The following is a 6,110-nucleotide window of genomic DNA, read 5'->3' as shown; positions in this document are numbered from 1 at the left end:
AAGGTTCTCATCCCCCATTTTGTAGGGTTTGTGACCATCTTCTGTGCACTAGGGTTACACTGGGAATTGGGTTGGGTAGCTGTGGCACTGCTGCTCCTGCTTGTTCCCCCAGTGCTCCCTTCCCTGGTGCTGGGATCCTGTGCACCTGCAGCAGGAGCTGATCACCTTGTGGTGAGGCTGCACCCTCTGCAGCAGCCACGCTGCCGTGCTTGGCCAGGGCTCTGGGATGGGCCAGTGCTGCTGTAGGGAGCAGCAGGCTCAGGGAATGAGCTTGAATCTCATGTCCCTGGGCCAGGCTGCTCTGAGGGAGCCAAGAACACGTTCAGTTTCTGGTGCACCACATGCGGAAGCTGTGAATTGGTGTCTTTGAGCAGGACAGAGCGGGGTTACTCAAGCACACCATCTGCCAAAGGCCCTGAAGCTGAGCCAGAGCTCTGCACTTTGGGTGTGATGCCCCAATCTCTGTGCCCAGCAAGAGTCCTTGCTGCAACCACCACCAACAAGTGGGTTCTGCCTCCTGCCCCTGCCACAGGTCTGTGTGGGCACGGTCAGGGATGAGCTCCCCTGCCCTGAGCACTGGAGCCCAGAGCATTCCAGCAGATCTGGAAGGGGTTTTCTGCTTGCCTTAAGGCTGTGTTTGCAGCCCGAGTATGCACTCCGAGAGAATGGGATTTTGAAAATACTTGAGAGCATTCTGTAAAAAATGTGTTGTTTTCATCTCCCCAGCAGCTTTTGCACCTTCAATGGATGCACATACCTGAGTTTTCTGTTTGGATATCAGTTTTATAGTTCAGAAAGGTAAAGTCCTTAGTACCAAAAGAAATATGTTTGAAAGGTCTAAATATACCCTTCTGTGCAGTTTAAATGCTGCCATGGTAACCTGCACTGCGGGATGATGGGGAGCTGGCAGCAGCAGTAAAGCCATGAGCTGGTGGGTTTGCTGCTAGCCTGGAACACACACGGAGCAGTGATGGAAAGTGCAGGCTTTTCAGGCACCCTCAGGCTGAAACCAGCAGAATCCAGGGCTTTGAAACCGTTTCTGACCGGTTCCGACCGGTTCAAACCGGTTTTGACCGGTTCAGACCGGTTCCGACCGGTTCAAACCTGTTCACACCGGTTCTGACCGGTTCAAAGCGGTTCCAACCGGTTCAAACTGGTTCCGACCGGTTCAAACCGGTTCTGACTGGTTCCAACCAGATCCAACTGGATCCGACCGGATCAAACCGGATCCGACTGGTTCAAACCGGTTCAAACCGGATCTGACCGGTTAGAACCAGTTCCGACCGGTTCAAACCTGTTCACACCGGTTCAAACCGGTTCTGACCGGTTCCAACCAGATCGAACTGGATCCGACCGGTTCAGACCGGTTCCGACCGGTTAAAACTGGTTCAAACCGGTTCTGACCGGTTCAAACCGGTTCTGACCGGTTCAAACCGGACCCGACCGGTTCGAGCCAGAGCCGAACTGATCCGGCCGGTTCAAACCGGTTCCGACCGGTTCCAACCAGTTCCAACCAGTTCCGACCGGTTCAGACCAGTCCAGACCGGTTCCAACTGGTTCAAACCAGTTCAAACCGGATTCGACCGGTTCCGACCGGTTCTGACCGGTTCCAACCAGATGCAGCTGGATCCGACCGGTTCAAACCGGTTCCAACCGGTTCCGACCGGTTCAAACCAGTTCAAGCCGGTTCAAGCCGGTGCCGACCGGTTCAAACCGGTGCCGACCGGTTCAGACCGGCTCAAACCGGTTCTGACCGGTTCCGACCGGTTCCGACCGGTTCCGACCCGTTCCAACCGGCTTTGACCAGTTCCGACCGGTTCGGACTGGATCCGACCGGTTCCGACCGGTTCTGACCGGTTCAAACCGGATCCGACCGGTTCCAACCAGATGCAACTGCATCTGACCGGTTCAAAACCGGTTCCGACCGGTTCCGACCGGTTCCGACCGGTTCAAACCGGATCCGACCGGTTCAAACCGGATCAACCGGTTCAAACCGGTACCGACCGGTTCAAACCGGTTCTAACCAGATGAAACTGGATCCGACTGGTTCCGACCGGTTCCGACCGGTTCCGACCGGTTCAGACCGGTTCCGACTGGTTCCAACTGGTTCCGACCGGTTCAAAGTGGATCCAACCGGTTCTGACCGGTTCAGACCGGATCCGACCGGCTCCGACCGGTTCAAACCGGTTCAAACCGGTTCCGACCAGTTCAAACAGTTCAGACCAGTTCAGACCGGTTCAGACCGGTTTTGACCGGTTCAAAGCGGCTCCGACCGGTTCAAACCGGATCCGACTGTTCCGACCGGTTCAAACCGGTTCCGACCGGTTCCGACCGGTTCTGACCGGTTCCAACCAGATCCAACTGCATCCGACCAGTTCAAACCGGTTCAGACCGGTTCCCACCGGTGCAAACCGGTTCCGACCGGATCCAACCGGTTCAAACAGGATCTGACTGGTTCAAACCGGTTCCGACCTGTTCAAACCGGTTCCAACCGGTTCCGGCCGGTTCTGACCGGTTCAAACCGGATCCGACCAGATCCGACCGGTTCCGACCGGTTCAAACCGGATCCAACCGGTTCCGACCGGTTCCGACCGGTTCTGACCGGTTCCAACCAGATCCAACTGCATCCGACCAGTTCAAACCGGTTCAGACCAGTTCCCACCGGTGCAAACCGGTTCCGACCGGATCCAACAGGTTCAAACAGGATCTGACTGGTTCAAACCGGTTCCGACCTGTTCAAACCGGTTCCAACCGGTTCCGGCCGGTTCTGACCGGTTCAAACCGGATCCGACCAGATCCGACCGGTTCCGACCGGTTCAAACCGGATCCGACCGGTTCCGACCAGTTCAGACTGGATCCGACCGGATCCGACCGTTTCAAACCTGTTTTGACCGGTTCCGACCAGTTCAGACTGGTTCCGGCCGGTTCAAACCGGTTCAGACCCGTTCAAACCGGTTCCGACCGGTTCTGACCGGTTTTGACCGGTTCCAACCGTTTTGCGACCTGTTCTGACCAGTTCAAACCTGATCCAACCAGTTCTGACCGGTTCCTACCGGTTCAGACCGGTTCAAACTGGTTCCGACCGGTTCAAACTGGTTCCGACCGGTTCACACCGGTTCCGACCAGTTCAGACCCTCCGACCTGATGCCTCAGCATTCAGGTGTGATGAGCCCTGGCAGGAGACCTGGGTGAGCATCACCCATCCAAGGCAGCCAGAGCACCTGTGGGACTGCAGGGTGTGTGGGCTGTAGGGGTCCACCCCATGAAGGCCTGTGGAGAGCCCTCAGTCAGCCTCTGCTCCTCTCCCCCACTGCCATTGTGGAGGGAGCTGAGCACAGCTCAAACGCTGTCCTGGGCTCAGCAAAACTGTTATCACCCTCACAATTTTCTTGATTTTAGGGTTTTTTTCTCTCTCTCTTTTAAATTCAGGCTATGTCTTTCTGAGTAATACTAGTGTAAAAGGACTGTGAGTATATGGGGGCAAAGGCTGGGAGTTGAAATTATTGTTGAGGTACTGAAGAACTGACCTAGAAAAGGAGAGGTTTCAGTTTTATAAAGAGACAAAGCCCTTGCCAGCAGGTTTAAGTGACCCTTGAAGCAGAAGAACAGATGTCCTCGTGGCAGCAGCATGGCTGGGATGACCAGGGATGCAGCATCTGCCGCCCAAAGGGAAGGATGGGATATGATGGGGACAAGATTCTGCAGCCCCAGGCTGCAGTGCTGGTGGTTTTGGGAGATGCTGCCCTTGCAGCTGGGTGCAGCCTGTACAGCTCCAGTGAGGACCCTTATTTTGAGGAATGTTGTTTGAGCTTTATTTTGAGAAGTCACTGTTAAAGTATGATGTTTCAGTGATACAGTGCTATAATGTTGAGAATACAAGCATTATTGCATTTAATATTGCCATCACAGCAGCTTTCTGCTTGTACTGCCTTGTTGCCTGAAAGTCCTTGTTGCCTGAAAGATGTGTTGGTTTTTTTTAAAGAAAACCTAGACCTGTGCAGCTGTGTACAATTATGCTATAATAGCTTTTGAGCCTCAAGTACCAGTGGCCAGTAGCTGTTTACTCAAATCCTTTAAATACATTTAAGAGATCTCCAAAGACATGACAGAACTCTCTAGTGAATCACTTGGCTTTCTATCCTGTGCTACCAATTTTACAAGGGAAGGGGTTAAAAAAACCAGGACCTGATTATAGACCAAATAAAAACATGGCAAAGAATTTGTCATGCTACAATTTTTTTTTGGCCCCACAGATGCAGTCTTTGATCTAAGAACAAAATCCACTGTTTTTCAGGCATTATAAATTGTATCCCAACTGCTAATTATAAAAACCCATCAGCTGAACAGTATTACAAAAACTAAGCTCTCTTGGATAAGAGCCACTGCTCTGTTGATGAGAAAATGAATCCAGGCCCTTCCCACAGTGAGCTGGGCAGCAGCAGCTTTGGTTCCTGACCCACAGAGGAGAAGGTTGGTAGGCAAACAGTGGCCACACAGTGCCAACGTGAACCCCCCAGTCCTGGGGCTGCCTCAGCCCTCCTCGTGCCGATTCCTAACGGAGAAGCTCCATGACCTGACTGGAGGGGACCAGGTGGACTTGGGAAGAAAGCCAAACCCTGGAGCCCTGAACAGCCTGAGAGATCTGTGGAGCTCTCTACAAAGGGACAGCGGGGAATGCCTGCTGATGGGAGAAGGGGGCTCCACCAGAGGCTGAAGATTCCAGCCCTTGTTGTGTGATGTGAAGAGTTTGGGTGACCTGCACATTGTCCACCTTTGTTAAACCAAGAGGTTTGTGTCTGTCAGCCTCACCCCTTCCCCCTTGCCAGGCAACCCCCACCAACACCCCTCTGTGGCTGAACACACTGGTGAAAGGGGCTGGCACATCACCCTGGAAGAGAAGGCAGGTGAGGGAAGCGTGGACGTCAGCAGCATTTAGCCATGGCCCTGTGACAATGACAGTGACGGGAGGTTTGTGTCACTGGGTGAAGTCCCTGTCCCCAGAGAGCAGCACTGTGCCACCAGCCTGTCCCACTCACAGCAGGGCAGGGGTGGGCACAGTGTCACAGGAGGGCTGCCCAGGGTTTTGCACAATCCCGCTGGGGCACTATCACTTAGATAAGCTGTGTGTCTTATGGTCAGGTCAGGATAACCTGGACAGTCAGCACAGACTGCAATACCACCATGTGCTTTCACAGAGTGAGGATAATTAGTAGTTTTACTTACCTAATAATAAATTTTGGCTTTAACTATGTTTTAATACTTCTAAGTAATTGTTTCTAAAGGTACTTTGAAGGCATTCAGTTGGTGAAGTGAAAACAACAGAACTTGTTATGGTTTTGGTTCAGCAAAAATATCCATTGCCCTGATCCCAACCCCCTCTCCCTCAAAGGGTTTGTTGGGTGGTTGATAAGAAGTTGATAACTCAACAAAATTTACTGTGCCTGTTAATAATTCTTCTATAAAAGCCACAGGTTTCCCCCTGTGGACTTCAGTCACTTTTAGCATGAAGGGATTCATCCTGGCCCTGGTGTTCGCCCTCGTGGGTAAGTTGAAGCTTTACCATCACAGCTGAGCTGTGACAGCCACTGTGAACCTGAGCAAATTGCATCTCCTTGGGGCTTTTTAGGGATATTTACAGCTTCGTTTGCTGAAGCCCTTTTCTAGCTTCAGCTGTAAACAGTTGGATTTCTGTGCTAAGCTCAGCAGCAGGAGAAAAGCCAAGCAAGCAGCAGCTAGTGAGCAGGGCTGGTATAGGCTTGGTCTTTTGGGGGTGTGGGGTGAGCCCCATTACTGGTGGTTTGCCAACCATTAGCATGCTGACTTAATGAATAATACATGAAAGGATCTACAGAAATGGTTTTTCTTCATGAACACTTCTCTTTCCTTCCTCACAGAGGGCCAGAAACAGGACCTTGGTAAGTAGCTCCCTTGCCAACCAACAGCTGCCTTGCTACCTTCCCTTACAGCCTTGCCTTGCCCACTGCTTGCACCTGTTTTTTGGCAGTGGCAGCTTCACCTTTCTTTGCTGGGCTGGTTCAGGTAGCATCCCAACAGTCATAGCCAAGGAGGTGTTCCTGTCATATTTTTTTCCTAACAGAGCCTGTTTTTCA

This window comes from Prinia subflava, chromosome 10, assembly GCF_021018805.1.
Source record: "Prinia subflava isolate CZ2003 ecotype Zambia chromosome 10, Cam_Psub_1.2, whole genome shotgun sequence".
Classification (NCBI taxonomy): domain Eukaryota; kingdom Metazoa; phylum Chordata; class Aves; order Passeriformes; family Cisticolidae; genus Prinia; species Prinia subflava.
This window is presented reverse-complemented; position numbering follows the sequence as displayed.